This window comes from Hippopotamus amphibius, chromosome 6, assembly GCF_030028045.1.
Source record: "Hippopotamus amphibius kiboko isolate mHipAmp2 chromosome 6, mHipAmp2.hap2, whole genome shotgun sequence".
Lineage (NCBI taxonomy): Eukaryota > Metazoa > Chordata > Mammalia > Artiodactyla > Hippopotamidae > Hippopotamus > Hippopotamus amphibius.
The window spans coordinates 21,380,332-21,401,402 of NC_080191.1; the positions used below are offsets into that span (position 1 = coordinate 21,380,332).

Sequence of the window (21,071 nt, forward strand, 5' to 3'; positions counted from 1 at the left end):
AATAAATCAATGAATGTCTATCTCGGCATTCCAGTGTGTGGAGTTTTGCTATGGGGGAGTGGGGATTGGGAAGGGTAAAAATGAAATTTCGCTATTAGGGAAAAAAAAAAATCAAAACAGAAGGAAATCAAAAGAAAACCCCTACAGATCACTTGTCTGTAATGGACTTCTGAATATCTAAATTGCACATTTGGTGAAATGGGACAGGGGAGACACAATGAGGGAAAAAAACAAGCATGCACACTCCCCAGCAAGCCATTATATCAGGCAAGGTGCAGAAGGGGTAAATGGTGCTGATTTGCCAACAGAGAATCCCATACAACCATGATAAAGAAAGTAATATGAATAAGAACCCACTAAAGAAGTGCTACAGAAACAGTAATATATCCATGACAAGGTCAAGTAACAGCAGCAGCAACAAAAAGCAGATGCACCATTACTCTCATGAATCTGGCACGACTGTATAAAAGTGCTTCCTGTCCTTCAAACATTGTCCCTTGTTCCCCTTGGGCACATGCCATTTGTCTAATTCAAACAGAGGAGAACAGCACTGATGGAAGAACACATCCATTTTTCTCATGCTGTCACTCACTATAACTGTACTGCCCTGCCAACATAATCCTAGGGCTTCTGCCCCACCTCTTATCCCACTCTGTTCCGCTGACTTTTTCTTTTGGTAGAAAAGTATTTGTTTGATCACTATTTCCTATTTATAATTTAGAGTGATTTATATAAAATACATAGAATATAGTTCTATGTTCTGTTGATATTTGTATTTTTACTTTTATAGTGAATAACATCAGCTTGCCTTATTTTTAACGTACAGCTATCACAGAATTAACAAATAAATCTGATATAGTTATTACATAAAGTATAGCAAAACTGTAAAGGTCACATAATGGAATAAGATCTATGCCTTCCCGAGTACAGTATTCTGATTTGAGCTACCAACTTTGATGCTCTTGAAGAATTTACAAATTGTGTTGCTGTTAGACCAATCTGAGTTTCTAATTTTGTCACTTAATTTCAAAGGAATGAAAAAATACTTTCAGTTAAAAGCAAATTCTTTATTCTGTTTCATTTCTAAATACAGCATGATACTATTTTCTAAGCATTGCAGCTTTTAATTCTTCAAACAGAAAAAAATTCAAATTGTAATGATCAGTGAGTCTTAAGAAAATATACTGATATTTTATCAATTTACTAATGATCTATTTGAATGCTTTTTAAACATCTCATGAAAAAAAGATTATAACTATCACACTTCCGGATATAAACCACAATTTGGTGAAAAGTAATTGGCATGCTAAACTATTGGGTGAGGGAAGTGGGAAGACAAAAAAGTATTCCCTTTTTAAGTTGACAAAATCTAAGACCAGTGATTACAAAATTACCAGCATATTTCACAAGCAATATTGTAAGTTTTTAAGATACTAATTTTACAGTCCATATCTTAATAATGGAAATTTGGGTAAATTTTGTAAGAAATTATAAAATTTGATTTCTAATAGTTTCTTTATAGGCAGGATATTTACAAAGTTCATAAAAAAATTTAAAATATCCTCTTTTCACATCTCCTGTGAAGTAGGGGCCAGAGAAATGATCTTTCCATTTAATAGCTTTGGAACTACAATAATTTGTGGTGTATAATTTAGAAAAAAAGCAGAAATCATTTATTCAGCAGGCACCTAAGTGTTTTACATATATTTATTTCTAAAACTTAGAACAACCTTGCAAGTATCACAAAAGTTAACTTTCCCAAAGTTACATACCTATTAAGTAATTGAGTCAGGATTTGAAAGCAGATCAACAAAATCTAAAACCAATGCTTTTTCCATTTAACCATGCTGGTGCAATGTTTTTTCAAAAGTTAATATTGGCTTCTTTAATCCTTAATTTCTCCAGTTCTTATTTTGTACTGTAAACACCTGTTTCCTTATCTGACTCTCCCACTTGACTGCAAATTCTTTGGGAGCTTGTGCTGTGTTTGCATGATCATAATATCCCCAGGACCCAGCACAAAACATATGTGTTTAATAGACATTTATTAAATGAATGAACGAACCACCAGCAAAATAGAAGAGTTGCTTAAGGAGAAGGATTGGTGTGAAAGCCTAGAATATCTGAAAAAACAAATCTATGAAAACAGAGGCACTCTGATACAACTAAGGCACCACCATCAGGGTTAAGAAGGACATATAGGATCCCTAGCTTATTGCACTTTCCTACCCTGAATGACCTGAAGTCCCACGCAAAGCTGTAGTCACTACATCAAGAGAGATGCACCTCCATCTAGTTCTCTAGAAGCTAGGGATACCTCAGTACTTTACTCGCCACCCTTCCTTCCTCAAGAACAATCTCCTGAAGAACAATCACAGCATAAGGAATTCTTGGCAGAACCATAACAGCTCTAATACAGAATAAGTGTCAAAGAAATTATGAAAAACAAGATAAAATAAGAACTCAAAAATTAAACAAAGAAAGAGAAATGTGTGAAAGTGAACATGAGAGTCAATTTCTTTTTGGCAACAGTATGTCTTTTATTATAAAATTTGTAGTTCTGTTGCAACATTGCTTTATCTTGACAAGATACAGACCACTTTTATTTATTTCCCTCCATCAGCTCTATCCCACACAAATGTGTGGAGCCACACAGATGTAAAGTTCCTCAGAGATAAATTAGTCTACCCTGAGCCCCCTCAGTTAGGATTGGATCCGACTGTGAGAAAACACCCTAAAATTAGTGGTGTACACATTAAATTAGTAGCTTCTCTCTCATAAAAGAAGTCCAGGTAGCTGATACTACAGACTCAGGTTTTTTCAACATCTATTTAATGGCCAAGTTAAGAAGAACATTTGACTTCAGTCTAGAGTTCCACACACAGGATTCTTTTAAGAAACTTTTTATAAAACTAATAAAACTATGCTGTTTCAAAACCTTACCAAATGATTTGGGGTTCTGGATATTAGCTATTTCCAGGTAATGTGGATCCAAAGAAAGAAAATATCTCTGCTCTCTGAATGTCCCCTATTATTGTCATGTGAAACTCAATTAAGACAACAAATCCAGTAGGAATAAAGACTATCGTTGGGAGAATAAGCCTATGTACACAGGTTTCAAAAAATTAAGAGTTTGAATTTTCCAATTTGACTGATGTCTTCTCATTCAGAAATTGCAACAAAGTTGTTTCAGGAAACTTATCAGAGGGAACTTACCACAGCATAACTGCTCACTTTTAAAGACACTATAGCAGAACTTTGTGGAACTGGCTATTTTCCAACTGTGTGTAAGACCAGCTTTTATAACTAAGGTAGGTGCCTCTATAACAGCCAGTACTTGGGTGCTCTAAATCTAATCTTTCACAGAACTTAGAATTACACTAAACATTGAATCCTCTGTATTCCAACATTTCTTATCTTGTTTTCTCACATTTTCTTCTACATTTTAAGTGCCCAGATTTGAGCTCTGAATTAACTGTGCTTCTAAAATCTTGTTAGTTTATCTGTAGCAAAATTACTTTTGCTATTGTAGATCTGTTCTCAATAAATAGAAAGACTGATATGTGCTATTCCTCTAATTCCTGGGTCTGCAAATTATTTTTCTGTGAAGTGATAGATAGTAATTAAATATTTTAGGCTTTATGGGCTATACTGTCTCTGATACAACTACTTAACTCTGGTGTTGTAGCCTGAAAGCAGTCATAGACAGTACTTAACTAAATGGGCATGGCTGTGTTCCAATGAAATTTCATTTACAAAAACAGGCAACAGGAGGGATTTTGTCCATGGATAGTATTTTACCATTCCCTGGTCTGACTAGACTTGTCAACCAGAACAGGAAAATTTAACGGCATCTTCTTTTTCCTTTTTCTTTAAAAAAAAAAAAAAAACAAGCTGATTGGTAATCACAATCAAAATCATGATGGCCTAAGAGTATCTTAGAAGACTGAATAAGAAACAAACTCTACAGAGCTATAAAACAAACAAACAAAAAGAAACTTGGTTATGTGAACAGGAAAATTTGTATTTATGAAATTTTTCATATTTTCTTCTTCTTGGAACATTTCTTTTTAAGTTTTGTATTACTATCATTAACTCAGTGTTTCCCTCCAATCTTTTTTTGCTTCTATCTAAAGTTTCACTCCATCTTTCCTTCTCCATCCCCACAAAAACCACAAAATGAATCAAACAAAACTCCTCATTGTCACAGTTTGAAAGCAAGTGTTATATCACCTATTCTCATTTAAAAAAGAAAAGTCTTAACGATGTACTCTTAGCCCTAGAAACTACATTTTTTCAGAATTTATGCTAAGGAAAAAATTAAGAATGTACATAAAGATTTAGGTATTAAGGTGCTAAGATAGTATAACTAATAGTAAAAAAATTGAAAATAAACTTCCCCAAGATTAAGTAATCATGGTATATGTGTATCACAGGTCTACAGCTCTCATACCAAATCCTGCTTGTCACTTGTTTTTGTACATAAAGTTTTATTGGAACACACCACATCCATTTGGAATGGTCTATGGCTGCTTTTGCTACAGGAAGAGTTGAATAGCTATGACAGAGACTTTCTAGCCCTCAAAACTTCAAATATGTACTATGTGGTCCTATAAAGAAAAAGTCTGCTAACCTCAGCAACAGGTGGTACTGACGTATATCTCCTAGTGTAAAGAGATGTTTATGATATATCTATTTCTGGTGATATCCAGATTTATTTCAGTTATGAAACTATGTATATAATCCATTAAACCAGATAACGGGTGATTTTTTTCTTGTTACTTACATATATTTTCTACATATCATACAATTTATGTAAAAGAAGGGCAAAAAGGAAGAAGTCACCTACTTTTCAATGACCCAGAAATTAAAAACAAAATTAAAAAAAAAAACAAAATAAATGAAAACTAAGTACAATCACTGACTTTATAAAGGGCATATGCATATAACTTCCTGTTGAATAGTTTCTCTTCATTTGCTCCTTTCATTTATAAATAATGCTTTTGGATTTCACATATATTCGTGCCATTTTATTTCTTCAACTAAGGTATACAGGACTTTCTTTAGAATCACTGGCTTTAAGTTACTAATCCTACATTACTGACACAGCTATATTCCTCAAAATCAGATGTTTAAAGGGCTATTTTATTTATAGTATAACTTTGTATTCTCAGTGCTAAACGTGGTTGGTTCCATCATTCATACATGTAGGCATAAATGCTCTATTCATCAAATAATTTGTGGAAGCCCAGTGTTAGCTGCTAGGCCACAGGCTACTCGTAATCACAGTCCCTGATCTCATGGACTTGACATTCTACTTGGAGATAAAGATGAGTAAACAGGCAATCACAGTACAGTAATTCTACACCCAGAAGTGTCTAACACAGTTTGTAAGAATACAAGAAGGCTTCCCGAAGGAAGCAACAAAAGAGCAAAGTGAGAAAGAACACTGCAGTACGTACAGATATCTGAAAGCAAACAAGAACATGACATGGTCTGGAAGTAGGAAGAAGGCAATTAGAATGGAGCAAGGAACGCAATGGAGAGAAGGGCAAAGAGTGAGTGAGTGTGTGTGTGTGTGTGTGTGTGTGTGTGTGTGTGTGTGTGTGTGTGTGTGTGTGTGTACTCTGTGACCTATATGGATTTGCATTTTATAAAGTTTCCTTATGGACACACTGTGGAGAAGCTGGGGACAGAACTACAATGGGAAGATCTGTTTAGGAGGCTATTGGAGTAATTAAGGCAAGAGATGTCAGTAGAGATGAAGAAAACCTAAATCAAGAAGGATTTAGGGTGCAGAATCAAAAGGTAACTGACTGTTATTTGAAGGTAGGGTAAAGGAGAAAGAATAAAAAATGACCCACATCCTTGGTTTAGGCAACTAGATAAATGGGACTGCCATTCAATGAAAACTGAGAAAGAAGAATAGGTTGATTTCTGCTTTGAACGTGAGGACATGTCTGTAGAAATTCTAAATGAAGATTTACGTTAAGCACAACTAGACACAGATGTGGAGCTTAAGACAGAAATCTGGGCTAGATAAGAAGACTGATTTGAGAGTATGAGCAGCAATTGGGTAAGAATGCTCAGGGACAATAGACAGACAAGAGAAGGGGTGTAGGCCAGAAACTTGCGGAATACTAACATTTAAGGGAGGAATAGAGGATTCTGATTTACGTTGGATGTAAGAGAATCAGCTCCTGAAAGGGCTGCCTGGCAAGAAAGAGAGGTAATAGTCAGTGAATAATTGAGAATGCATGTTAGCCATGGAACCAGAGTTCTAAGGGTCCAGTAGAAATGTATAAGAGAAAGGTAAGCAATGAGGGGCTGCATCAGAGACTGGAAGCAGAATGCTGATAAAAATATATAAGAATGGGAAGCAGCACTTCTAGAACGGCAGAGCAAGAACCTTTGAAAACCTGCTCCTCCATAAAAGCAACAAGAATACTGGCAAATACTGTCAAACAAAAAGACAACCTACTCAATGGGAGAAAATATTTGGAAATGATATGATGGATAAAGGGTTAATGTCCAAAATATATAAACAGCTCATACAATTCAACATCAAAAACACAAAAAACCCAGTTAAAAAGTGGGCAGAAGACCTGAACAGACATTTTTCCAAAGAGGAAATGCAGATGGCATCAGGCACATGAAAAGATGCTCAACACTGCTAATCATCAGGGAAATGCAAATCAAAACCACAATAAGATATCACCTAACTCCTGTCAGAATGGCTATCATCAAAAAGAACACAAATAACAAACATTGGCAAGGATGTGGAGAAAAACCCTCATACACTGTTAGTGGAAATGTAAATTGGTGCAGCCACTATGGAAAATAGTATGCAGGTTTCTGGAAAAAAAAAAAAAAAACTGAAAATAGAACTACCATATGACCCAGCAATTCCACTCCTGGGTATATATCCAAAGAAAATGAAAAAGCTAATTCAAAAAGATATATGCACCCCAATGTTCAGAGCAGCATTATTTATAATTGCCAAGATACGGAAGCAACCTAAGTGTTCATAAACAGATGAATGGATAAAGAAGCTGTGTACATATGTACACACACACACACACACACAACAGAATACTACTCAGCCATAAAAAAGGAATGAAATTTTGCCATTTGTAACATGGATGGACTTGGAGGGTACTATGCTAAGTGAAATAAGTCAGACAGAGAAAGACAAATATTGTATGATTATCACTTATATGCAGAATCTAAAAAAATACAACAAATTAGTGAATACAACAAAAAAGACTCAAAGATATAGAGAACAAGCTAGTAGTTATCAGTAGGGAGAGGGAAGGGAGGAGGGGCAAAATAGTGGTAGAGGATTAAGAGATACAAACTATTAAGTATAAAATAAGCTACAAGGATATATTTTACAACACAGAGAATATAGCCAATATTTTATAATAACTATAAATGGAATATAACCTTTAAAATTATAAACCACTATTTGTATACCTGTAATATATTATATATCAACTATATTTCAGGAAAAAACTTTTTAGAGAATACTGACAAATATTGTTAAAATCAACTTTTTTTCCCAGCATTCTGGAAATTAACTAAAGGCTTGTGAAAATCCAAAGAATGTTTATTCATGAAAACCAGTTGAGTCTTAGCAAGAACAGCAAACTTTGCAGGGTCTTGCCTTAATTCAATCTCTCATCCCCAGCTCCAGATTAGCCTTGAAAACCAAAATCTTGTAACGATGATAGCTGTGAAACCCAAAAGCAAGCACACACTGGAGAGGCCAGAATAGATTTGAAGTTCCCCCAAAGCCCTATAAAACTGTTACTATTTGACCTGCCTGGCAGCTTGCTAATTAATATACTCCATTCTCAGGGCTTGTCTTTATTCGATAAGACTCAGAGCTCATTCTATGTGTATAGTCCTATCTGCAGCATATTTGTTGAAAATAGTCAACAATTGCTTAACACCACAGTTGCCTGAACGATTTTTACTAGTTGCAGTTAATAAGAGGCTGACCAAAATGCATAAAAGGAAAAACTGAGGAATGAAATGTCTATAAGGGGCTTTGAAAGGCTCTGCAATAGTTCTAGGAATTTAGAAGGCTATGTACATGTGTGGAGCTGTGTGAATGTGCAGGAAGACCTGAGAAGGCCCTAATCTTTCACTTCTGGCTGACCTTGAAGCTCTGCTCCAACACACACACACACACACACACACACACACACACACACACACACACACAGACACACACACAGACACACACACAGACACACACACAGCCTCTCAGCAAAAACTGAACAGAGACCTATAGGTTCAAGGCATTTAAAAAATTCTCTGGCCAATCAGTAACTGAGCACTAAGCTAGCTGAGAAGACTTCAAAGAACAAAGACTGAACAGAATCAGACCAGGAAAATCACTAAAGAAACAAACAGCAACACGAACAACAGAGCAAAACAAATCCTGGGGGTAGGAAGGAATATGATTTTCTTAACTGTCACATTATTTTAAATGTCTAGTTTCCAAAAAAAAAAAATTATAAGACACACAAAGAAACAGGGAAGCATAGCCCATACATAGGGAAAAAAAGTCAACAGAGACTGTCTCTGAAGAAGTCCAGATATTGGTCTTACTAGACAAAACCTTAAACAAGCTATTATAAATATTTTAAAGAAATAAAAGAAATTATATCTAAAGAATTAAAGGAAAGTTTCAGAGGAATGTTTTACCTAATGGAAAATATAAATGAAGAGACAGAAAATAAAAAAGAATCAAATAGAGAGCTGGCATTTAAATATGAAAAGGATATTTCTACCCAGGGCAATTAAAAAAACAAGAAGAATCAAACAGACATTTTCAAGTTGAAAAGAGTAATAACAGAAATGAAAAATTTATAGAGGGGGTAAATAGCACATTTGAACTGGCAGAAGAATCAGTGAACTTGAAGACAGGTCAGCTGAGATTCTCCAATCTGAGGAACAAAAAGAAAAGGAGTAAAGAAAAATGAACAGAGCCTCAGAGACCTGTGGGACTCCATCAAGTGTACCAACATATATACAACTTTGAGTTTCCAAAGGAGAGGAGAGAAAGGAGTGGAAAGAATATTTTAAAAAATAATGACAAAAAACTTCCCAAATTTGATGGAAAACATTAGTATGTATATCTAAGAAGTTCAATAAACTCCAAGTAGGACAAAACTGAAGAGATCCACACCTATATGTTTCATAGCCAAACTGTCAAAAGACAGAGAGAAAATCATGAAAGCAGCAAAAAGAAAACAAAACAATTCTTAGGTACAAAGTTTCCTTAAAAAGATTGATAGCTGACTTCTCCTTAGAGATGGTGGAGGCCAACAGCCAGTAGGATGACATGGGTAAATGATGAAGAAAAAGACTGTCATCCAAGAATTCTATATCTAGCAAAAGTACCCTTCAAAAATGAAAGAGAGCTAGGTGAAGTGGGAAAAAAGAAATTAAAACATTCCTAGATAAATGAAAACGGAGAGAATATGTCACCAGCAGACCTGCCCTATAAGAAATACTAAAGGATATTTCATTTCAGGCTGAAACTAAAGAACAACAGATAGTAACTTAAATCCACACTAAGCAATAAAGAGCAGGAGTCAAGGTAGCTATATTGGTAAACACAAAAGATAATAAAAATGTATATTTGTAACTCTTTTTTTCTATCTCATTTAAAGTACAGGTGCATAAAATAATTATTATGAAAGTGTGCTGATGGGCTTATAATGTATAAAGGTGTAATTTGTTTAAATGGTGTTACACTGGACCAAAGTTTTTACATATTAAAATTGAGATTAACCCAAACTAGACTGTTTTAAATTTAGATGTCAACTGTAACCCCCATGGCAACCACAAGGAAAATAACTTAAATATACACAAACACACACACACACACACACACACACAACAGAATTAAAATAGTATACCAGAAAATATCTATTTAGCATAAAGGAAGGTTGTAATGGAGGAGCAGAGCAAAAAAAAGCTTTCTGCTTTTATACACAGAGAAAACAAAGAGCAAAACACCAGATATAAAACTGTAACATAACCATGTAGGTGGCCAAAGGACACATTATATCTTGGCCTACAGTTCTCTACTCAGTGGGGAAGATCAATTTTTCCATTTTTCCATTCACCAGTACAATTTGGGGTACTATGCAAAATAAGGAAAAGTTACAAAAGCATCACAAACCAAAGAAACTCTGGAGACTAGAATCCTTTGCTTCAGTCATGTCTCAGACATGCTCAATATATTTCCTTGAATTAATTAAAATACTCTAGAACCAGAAGAATCACTGAGAAAATAGGAAAAAGACTGACATAAAGAGTACTTTTTTAAAGAGTACTTTTTGAAGAAAATAAAGATATGATTAGTGTTTGGATGGAAAACTAACTGCATCTCATTTCTGAAGTACAAGCTCACTTGCTAATTCAAATATGAACATCTTCCTTTACCTACAAAAGTAAGTTTAAAACTTGCTTCCTCATTTATGTCCTCAAAGCACCTGTATAAATCTATTATGGCACTTATCATATTACACTATACATATGCTTATATACAGTGAAATCACATCATATAAACATCTTATTTACTGGGTAGGAAGGGATTGAAGAGGCTGGGAAGAGACAGACAGAGAAGGAGACCAAATGAATAATATAAGAACACAAATTCTACTAGTATGTCGGTCAATAAATTTATCTTCTAGCACTGTGAGATATAAAAAATCTGCTGTTCCTTAGATAGTCTCTCAGTTTCTACCTGCCTCTAACAGTGGAAGCAGCTATTGAGAGAGGCAACTAAGTGTGATCCTACTGTTTAAAAGATACAGTTAAGAGTGTTCATAAAACATGGCCCTGATCACAAACCAACTATTTCAATTAGAATTCAACTGAGGAGACCATGATTACTGTCAAAACTAAGGAAAATTAAGCTGTTGGACTTACTGAAAGACAGTGTGGTAGATTTCATGAAATTTAAGAGAAGACTGTCAGAGAAATTCTGCCTATGAGGTTTAAATCTCATACCTTTAGCTTCAGACCCTAGCCCCCTGTAAGATATAACTTCAGTGTCTCTGTCTTCACACCTACAGAGTTCCTTGAACACACACATCATGTCTTTCTTATTCTTCCTATTCTTGATGCCTAGCAGAGAGCCTGAAATATAGTGGGTGTTTGATATGTGTTAGATAAGCATGTGTGGTATAATTTTAAAAATATGTATATATTTGATCTTTGTGCCTGATTCCTGATACAGAGCTCCTATAACCACTGGTATTTCCTGAGTGATAGGAGTATCTTTTGTTATTCATAATGAACCCCTTTTGACCACACCTGAGTTTATGCTAATGAGGTGACTCTTGGTGGGATCTTTAGATAGCTTCAGAATGGGGGCCGGTTACCCAGGAATCAACCACATCATTAGAGGGTTGCAACTTTTAACCCCATCTCCCCGTCTCATTTCCAAGTTCAATCACCTATGGCCAATGGCTTAATTAATTATGACCTCGTAGGGAAACTTCAATAACAACTCTTGAAAAATGAGGCTTTGGGGAGTTTCCTGGACGCATCTCAACTCCATGCAGACAGAGGCATCTGAGTCCAGGAGCCTTCTGAAACTTGCCCTATGTATCTCTTCATCGGGCTGCTCATTTGTATCCTTTTAAATAAACTGTATTAAGTACAGCACTTTCCTGAATTCTGTAAGATATTATAGTAATTTATTGAACCTGAAAGGGAGTTGAGGGAGGGGTTGTGGAAATCCTCTAATCTGTAGTTGCATGAAAAGAAGTGCAGGTAGCCTGGGGACCACATTTGTGGCTGGGGACAGTGGGGACAATCTTATGGGACTGATCCCTTACCCTGTGGGGTCTGCACAAAGTTCAGGTAGTGTCACAACTGAACTGAAGAACCTCCAAAGTTGATGTCAGAGAATTGAGAATTTATGGTTAGAAAACTGACACAACAAGATTTTTTTCATACTGAGTAACTCCTACAAGGGTTTTCAAAAATTGAGTCTAGTAGAAAATTTGACTGCTTTTATTTTTTCTCCTTATAAATATCACTTTTCAAACGCTAATGAAGATATTCAGAATGTCCTCCTATCTCCCCCTATTTGCAAGAGACTAGAAGGGACTGAATTAAGGACCACCATTCCATATTAAACAGCAGTAAAATAACCAACAGCAAAATATAACATGTAACTTCTTTTATGATTAACATGTCAAAAATCTGATGAAATGCTGTGCCCAAAGTTCATATGTAATTTAGTTTGCAATTATCATTATAGAAAGGAAATCAGTAATTACCTTTACTTTTACAGTGATTGTGGGCCTAAGTTTGGATACTACTTCACACACCATGGTATACCACCAGACTTTTCTAAGAAGCCTAGCCTTAAAAAATTAAACTGCTAACAGTGGTTTCAAGCTAGAATCTCCAAGAAAATGTGTACCTTTCAGATTAAATGTCATAAAAATAATTAGCACTTATTAACCTTTGCTAAAAATAATATCCTGACTTATAAAACAAATGTTTTAGTTTCCGATGTTTTAGCCAGAATGGTCACACATATTAATCTTTGTGGTATTTCAACTGAAAGGTAAGTAATCCAAGGTCTTGAAGTAAAACTAGTAATATGATTACCTTTTGAAAATTCAACTCATATGATTTAAAGCAATTTTAATAGCTAATCAAAATAAACTTATTGTCCAGTCAAATTTGTATATAAATGCCTGAATTTTCTTTCAAAGGCACATAAATAAAATGTTACAAACAAATTATGCAAATCTAGTAAGTTATTCAACCATATTTTATGGTAGCTAAACACTCAAGGACCTTAAAATTTTACCTATCTAAAAGAAAGTAAAAAGGCAACTTAAGAAACAAGAGAAAGTATTTGGAAATCATATTTTATAAGCGACTTTGTAACTAGAATAAACACTCTTACAACTCAATAATAAAAAGACAACCCAATTTTTAAATGGGCAAAGGATCTGAACAGACATTTCTCCAAGAAAACATAAAAATGGCTAATAAGTACATGAAAAGATGCTCAACATCAGTAGCCATCAGTGAAATGCAAATCAAAACCACAATTAAATACTACTTTACATGTACTAGGATGCCTATAATCAAAAAGTCAGACAATAACAAGTGCTATGGAGAAACTGGAAACCTCATATACTGCTGGTGGAAATGTTAAATGTTGTGGTTGGTTTGGAAAGTAGATTGGTAGTTCTTCAAAATGTTAAACAGAGTTATCATACGACCAGCAATTCTACTCCTATATACATGCCCAAGATAAATGAAAATATACATCCACACAAAAACTTGCACATAAATGCTCACAGCAGCATTATTTGCAACAGCCGAAAGATAGTAATAACCCAAATGTTCATCAATTGATGAATGGATAAATATATTGTGGAATCCATACAATGGAATATTTATTCAGCCATAAAAAAGGAATGAAGTACTGATAAATGCTACAACATGGATGAACCTTGAAAACCTTATGCTAAGTTAAAGAAGCCAAACACACAAAAAATCACATATTGTATGACTGCTAATGTGAAATGTCTATAAAGTATGTAAATTTACAGGGACAGAAAGATTTTTAGAGGTTTTAAGGGCTGATAGTGCTAGGTGGAATGAGCAGGGAGTGCTACTGGATATGGTGTTTCTTTTTAGAGTGACTGAAATGTTCTAAAATTGATTCTGGTTATGCTTACACAACTCTGTGAATATACTCAAAATCACTGAACTGTACACTTAAAATAGTTAAATTGCATGGTATGTGAATTATATCTGAATAAAGCTGTCATTATATACTTATACATTTTTAATTAGTTGATTTATAATATTATGTTATTTTATATATATATATATACACACACACACACACACACACACACATATATATTTTTTTAACCTATCCATACTCACTGTTTCCTTTAGAGGTCTCCAATGAGAAGTCCTATTTTGAATATACCATTAGGGTCAATGCATTCATTAAAAAATGGATTAGTGGATTTGTATTACAGAAATAAATTACGAATAAAGAAAGAACTGTCAATGTAAGATTTTTTTTTTCAGACAATGAAAACTAAATGACAATAAAACTAAACTACTACACTGTATTTAATATTTGCTCTTCATAAGGTAGAAGCAGCATAGCCTTCTCCCACTCCTCAACCACCCCTCCACCAAATACCCTACAACTTCTGTATATGAATTAAAAGGAAGTTTTCTAGGACTATGTATAGTTATTTAAGAGTACCAAACTGATATGACCAGTTAGTTCTACTAAGCATACAACTGGTCACATGGGGGCCTGAATAAGGCAGAGTTATAAATCATGAAAATCAGGAGTTCAAAATTTTGGGCAGAAACATATTGCCAAACCTATCAAAAACAATGCAAACCAGAGTCAGTGGAAACTGAATTTTAGGGGTTGCTCTAGAGTTAGCAGTATATATTTAAATCTAATCTATATCACTTTATAGCAGTGATGTAGTTTATAACTATTCCAAGTTTTTCATAACACTATTTCAAATTCCTCCATTTTCCCTTATAACATTGCTATCATTCATTTCACTTCTCCAAAAACTATAATTACCTAATATATTGCTTCTATCATTTTTTGAACAGTTATCTATTAAGTCAATTAAGAATAAGAAAACAAAGGTTTTATTTTACCTACACTTGTCCTTTTCTAACGCTCTTTCTAAACATTTCATTCCACTCTCTTCTTGCTTGCATGGTTTGTGAAGAGAAGTCCAATGTAATTCTTAGCAATTTGAAAATGATATGCCTAAGGGTAGATTTGGTATTTATCATATTTGGTGTCTTCTGAGCTTCCTGGATAGGTGGTTTGGTGTCTGTCATTAATTTTGGAAAACTCTCAGCCATTATTACTTCAAATATTTCTTTTGTTCCTTCCTCTATTTTCCTTCTGATGAGTCCATCAAAGGCATTCTTCATTTCTATTACAGTGCTTTTGATTTCTAGTATTTCCCTTTGATCTTTTCTTAGAGTTTCCCTCTCTCTGCTTACACTACCTGTTTTTACATGTTATCCACTTTTCCAATTAGAGCCCTCAGTATATTAATGTTTCATTTTAAATTCCCAGTCTGACAATTCCAAAATCCCTGCCATATTTGACTAGGAGTTAGGCTGTATTTACTGGAGCTACAGGTATCAGAGGCTAAAATTTCCTCTAATGTCCTTATTTCTGTCTCTCCTGTTGTCTTTGAGTTTCCCCATAAACTCCTTAAATAAAGTGCAAACCTCATAGTTTTTCCACCTGTAATCCTCTGTTACTATACAGGGGCCCCGTTGATGTGGTGGTAAGATATAAGGGGAGCGAAAAGTGTTCTATAATCTTATGGTTAAGTCTGAGTCTTTTAGTGGCCCTGTGTGCCTGGCTTGTGGCCTTCGCAAGTGCCTCTCAGTCTTTTCTCCCCTCTTAGATGAGGCATTTAGGCTAGAGGGGGCTGGAGTTGGGTATTTCTCTTTCCCCAAGTTGGTTAGGCTCTGGTAGTTTCCCTCTTTGGGTAGGGGGAAAACAGAATGCTCTGAGCATATTTCAAAATGGTTATGATTCCACTCCCTCTGCTGGAAGCATAAAAGGATTTCCCCGGCATTCTTCACTGTGAGAACCTGGTAGAGCTCGTGGAAGAAAAAACTCACAGAAGTGTGGGACCCTTCCCTAAAACAGAGCTCCCAGGAATTTTTAACTCTCAAGCTAATCCATACTCAGCTTCTGGGAGTTCATCAGTTACAATTTAAGTTTTCCTACCTGTTCCTGGCTCCATCAGCTTCTGATCCTGGTAAGCTGTGATTCTCTGTATTTGTCTGTCTCTCCAGTTTTTAGGGTATTGGTTTACTCTGTGACCTCACTTCTCTTATGGATCTAAGCAGAGTTGTTGATTTTTGTTTGTTCAGCTTTGTTCTTGTGAGGACAAGAGTGACAACTTCTAATTTTTTCATGTCTGAGTGAAAACCAGAACTCTGTGTCCTTTTGATATGTTCCCATCATTACTTGAACACGTTCTTATTTTCTGGAACAATAAGATGTTCTAGGCTCATCTTGTACATTCTTTGCCCCAGTCATGGAATCAGCTCTCTCTCAAAGGTACGTTTAGTGAGAATGTTATTTGGAAATCAAGATCTGGATGTAAAGTGTGCTCATTGCTATTGCTATGGGGGTGCATTAATTCCAGAACCTCTAAGCAAACAGGGCTAGGAAATTTGTATATTTATACACATACACACACTGCTATATTTCTCTCTCTCTTTTTTCCCTTTCTTCCCTCCATTTCCCCCTTCCTTCCTTCCTCCCCTCCCTCCCTCTCCCCCACCCAATCTACCAACCTACTTATCTATCCTTCTCTCTACACAGTAAAAACTGAGCTCATACTGATACCTCCAATTCCAACCTAATACCCCAGAGACAGTCTAGCTGTCCCCATTTCCATGTTTCTCTCTTGGCCAACAGTGAGAAACATGGCTCCCATTTTCCTACATATATTTACTTGTCTGCACAAACTTAGAAAACATAAAATGTAGTTTCAGAATTACTAACCACTTCCACTGAGAAGGGCATATCTACTAACTACAATTCAATATTTGTTTACTGTTCTTTTCTGGGAGGAGTGGGGGAAGAGTCTAAAATTTCCATTTGGTGAAACACATAAATACTGTGCCTTGATTAATTTTGACAAATAAGTGTATCTTCATCAAGTTACGGAACACTTTCCATATTCATCACCCCCCAAATTCCCTTGTGCCACTTTTTCAGCCAATCCTCACCTCCTCTGAGACAATCACTGTTCTGATCTTTCACAATAGTTTTGTCTAGGGCTTCATAAAAATGAAATCACACCGTACATATCCCTTTTGTGCCTGAGTTCTTTTGCCCAGCACAGTGATTTTGATGTTCACCCATGACATCACATGTATCAGTAGTTCATTCCTTTTTTACAGGGATATGGAGATATGGGGATATATCTGTAAATACAGCTGATTCACTTTGTTATACAGTGGAAACTGCACAACACTGTAAAGCAATTATACTCCAGTAAAGACCTGAAGAAAAAAAAAAAAAAAGGATAATGGACCTAGATAAAAGGGCTAAAGCTATAAAACTCCTAGAAGAAAAAAAAAGAAAAAAAATCTCCGTGACTTTAGGTTTGATAAAGATTTTTTAATAGGCCATGGAAAGCATTAACTGCAAAAGAAAAAGTTGATAAATTGGAGAGCATCAAAAACTTTAAATGCATGCTTGTTGAAAATCACAGTTAAGAAAATGAAAATACAAGGACAAATTGGGAGAAAATATTAGTAAAATATATATTTGAAAAAGGAATATAAAAAGAACTCTTACAACTCAATAATAAGACAAACAACATATGTATGTCAATCATACCTCAACAACGTGGTTTTAAAAAATAAATAAGGGCTTCCTAGGTGGCGCAGTGGTTGGGAGTCCGCCTGCCAATGCAGAGGACATAGGTTCAGTCCCTGCTCCAGGAAGATCCCACATGCCACGGAGCAACTAAGCCCGTGTGTCCAAATAAATAAATAAATAAATAAATAAATAAAATAGATCTCTCAAATGGGGGGGGGAATGCCTATTCACAGTTAACAACATTGATGTTTCTTCCATAACCCATGCTCCTTCCTAATCTTCTGCCAAAGCTGATTGCAAATTTAGCTGGCATTTGTCAAATAATACCTCCTATATTATTAACCTATATTCTGTCCTAAATGAAAATAATTTATATGTTCACCAATTTCTCTTAATTTTGTCAATTGCCAAAAGGAGTACGCTCCTAATTTGAGCATTTCTAGACAATTTTTAGCCTTCCAAGTCTCTTCTAAAATCTGTCATATCATCCATTTCTAATCTCCTATTTAGAAAATGTATCAATCTGTTTCTCTTTAAAACATATCATAAAAGATAGTTCTTCAACCCATAACCTTTAAGCTCCTTCTCAGACAAATTAACTTTGTTATTCTGATTTAAGGATGAGAATTTTTCTGTACTGTTAAATGCTGCTACTTCTTGATGAAGATCTATGGTGGCTCAATTCAAGGTGACCCTAACTCATCACCATAGACTGAAGGGCCAAAGTAGGAGAACACTAAGAGTGAGACTGCCATTTGGTTGGACTGCCCTACCACCTCCCTCACCACCCTGAACATAAATAACCTGCCTCTTGGCCCTATCTAGATGAATTTCCAGAAGTTGAAGTAACTGGAAGAATTTGATGTCCCTTCCTTAAAGGCTATGAACGAATCTCTGGGCCCATTCTATCTGATGTAAACCCCACTGTAAGGTTTCCCCTAATAGGTTTCCAGAGCTCTCAGATTTTCCAAAACAACATCCATCTCACAAGAACATGGTGATATATAAAGTGTACCTTTAAGTACTGAGCAGCTGAAGATGCTATATTAATTTGAAATGCTCCTACAAGTCAGTGGTGTTATAATCCTAATTCTCCTAACATGAGAACAGATTAATTTTAGACTTAATTACTCTATCACATACATGATGATTCAAGAACTTAGACTATAACGTAAATGAGGTAGAGACCAACTGATTTATCCTATTTAATTTATAAGCCACAATCCTCAGTCCTTCATAAGTTATGTGAGATAAAAAGCTAATTATTGCATGCCCAAATATGTAAACCAGCCACAACTGAATTACCTACACAGAGCACAATCTGACAAACTAGGCATTATTGACCCTTAAAAAATAACAGGACCAGTGACAGGGCTACAAGGAAGAGATGAGTATGATGAAAGGCTGCTAACTTCCTCTACGTTAAAAAGTTTTTTCTTTTACACCTTCTTTTACAACTTTATATTTTATACCTTTCTTTTACATCTTCTTCAAGACCAGGATGCTGTGACACCATTAATGCTCTGAAAACACGTTAAGAAACCAGACTTTACACCTAGAGCTAAACTTCTCAGTCTGTTTATCAAATACCTATATGATTAGAATACCAGAGACTTTCTTATGCCTGAGTGCAACTAAATGATGAAACATAAATATTCAAAATAATAAATGTGGTAGATTGAGCATGGTTAAAAAAAAAAAGCTAATTATTATTCTAAATGAAGAAAATGAGAAGTTTAAGATACGATCAGAGTACTGATTAGAATTCTATAACAAAACTTCCCAGGTGACATTCACTAGATCAAGGACAAATGATGGTTTGATAATTAACAGTTATGGCAAAGACAGCTGTTTAGAATTTGACTTCACATTTCAGTTTTAGGTTCTGAAAATTCCTGTGAACTGCTACTTTCATTCAAAACAAAACAAAAAAAATTTTTTAATATAACCAAGATAATATGACTAAGGAGCTAGCTGCAGGCTTCCCCTAATCTAAAAATCTAAAGAAATGAAATTTATTTGAAAGAAAAAAGTGCCAGGGCTGTAATGTCACCTGTTCATTCTTCCTTTTTTTTTTACCACTGGAAAAACTTTACAAAGCATGTTAATGTTTAAGGTATACTTTCCTCAACTGGCAAAGAGAACTTAATACTTTCATCTTACTTCTTCCCTTAAAATATAGTGGCCAAAGTAAGGGAGATTTATGGAAGGCAATGATTAACTGAGAGAATGAACTTAGGTACTCAGGCAACTGATTATCGCATCATTTATGAGACTTAACTGAAGATAGTAAGATAGCAATGGGAAAAGAACATAGGCTCTTGGAACATGGCAAACTGCCTTGGGTGGGAGGGAATAACAGAAACTTTTGGCCCTAGTTAAAGTGTCAATAAGACTACACTTCTATAGGAAGAAAAGTGTTAACAAGAATGCAGGTAAAACATGATCACTAGAAGTAAAGAATCTGTTAAAAAAAAAAAAAAAGCAAACAACAACAACCACCACCACCACCAAGTCCCTACAAACAAAAGTCCAGAACCAGATGGCTTCACAGGCAAATTCTACCAAACATATAAAGAAGAACTTATACCGATCCTTCTCAAACTCTTCCATAAGACTGAAGAGGAGGGAACACCCTCAAAGATATTCTATGAAGCCGCCATCACCCTGATACCAAAACTAGAAAAAGACACCACCAAAAAAGAAAATTACAGGCCAATATCTTTGATTAATATAGACACAAAAATTCTCAATAAAATATTAGCAAACCAAATCCAACAACACATATAAAAGATCATATACCACAACCAAGCTGGATTCATCCCAAGTTAATAAGGATGGTTCAACATACACAAATCAATGTGATACACCACAACAACAAACAACAAAAACCACATGATCATCTCAATAGATGCAGGAAAAAAAGCATTTGATAAAATTCAACATTCATTCATGATAAAAACCCTTATGAAAGTGGGTACAGAGGGAACATATCTCAACATAATAAAAGCTATTTATGACAAAAACACAGTCAATATAATCCTCAATGGTGGAAAGCTGGAAGCTTTCCCATTAAACTCTGGAACAAGAAAAGGATGCCTGGGAAGTCCCTGGGAGTCCAGTGGTTAGGACTTGGTGCTTTCACTGCTGGGGCCTGGGTTCCATCCCTGGTCAGGGAACTTAAGATCCTGCCAACTGCGTGGCTTGTCAAAAAAAAAAAAAAAAAAAAAAAAAGGAGGAGAAGGATGCCCACTCTCGCTTCTTCTCTTCAACACAGTATTGGAAGTCCCAACCACAGCAATCAGATAACAAAAAGAAATTAAAAGTATCCAAATTGGAAGGTAAGAGGTAAAATTATCACTATATGCAGATGACATGACATTATATACAGAAAACCCTACAGACTCCACACAAAAAGTAGTAGAACTGATAAATTCAGCAAGGTGGCAGAATACAAGATTAACATACAGAAATCAGTTGCCTTTCTTTACATTAACAAATATCAGAAAGGGAATGTAAAAAAACAATACAGTTATTCCCCTACATATGAACAAGTTCCATTCTGAGAGCGCATTTATAAGTCCAATTTGTTCGTAAGTCCAACAAAGTTAGCCTAGGTACCCAACTAACACAATTGGCTGTGTAGTACTGT

At 35.2% G+C, this 21,071-nt stretch overlaps 1 protein-coding gene across 8 annotated transcripts in view; it reads right to left on the minus strand.

The window, feature by feature from the left end:
* The window catches only part of REV3L (REV3 like, DNA directed polymerase zeta catalytic subunit), a 176,626-nt gene that overhangs the window by 124,123 nt on the left and 31,432 nt on the right, over positions 1-21,071 (minus strand). The window lies entirely within an intron of this gene.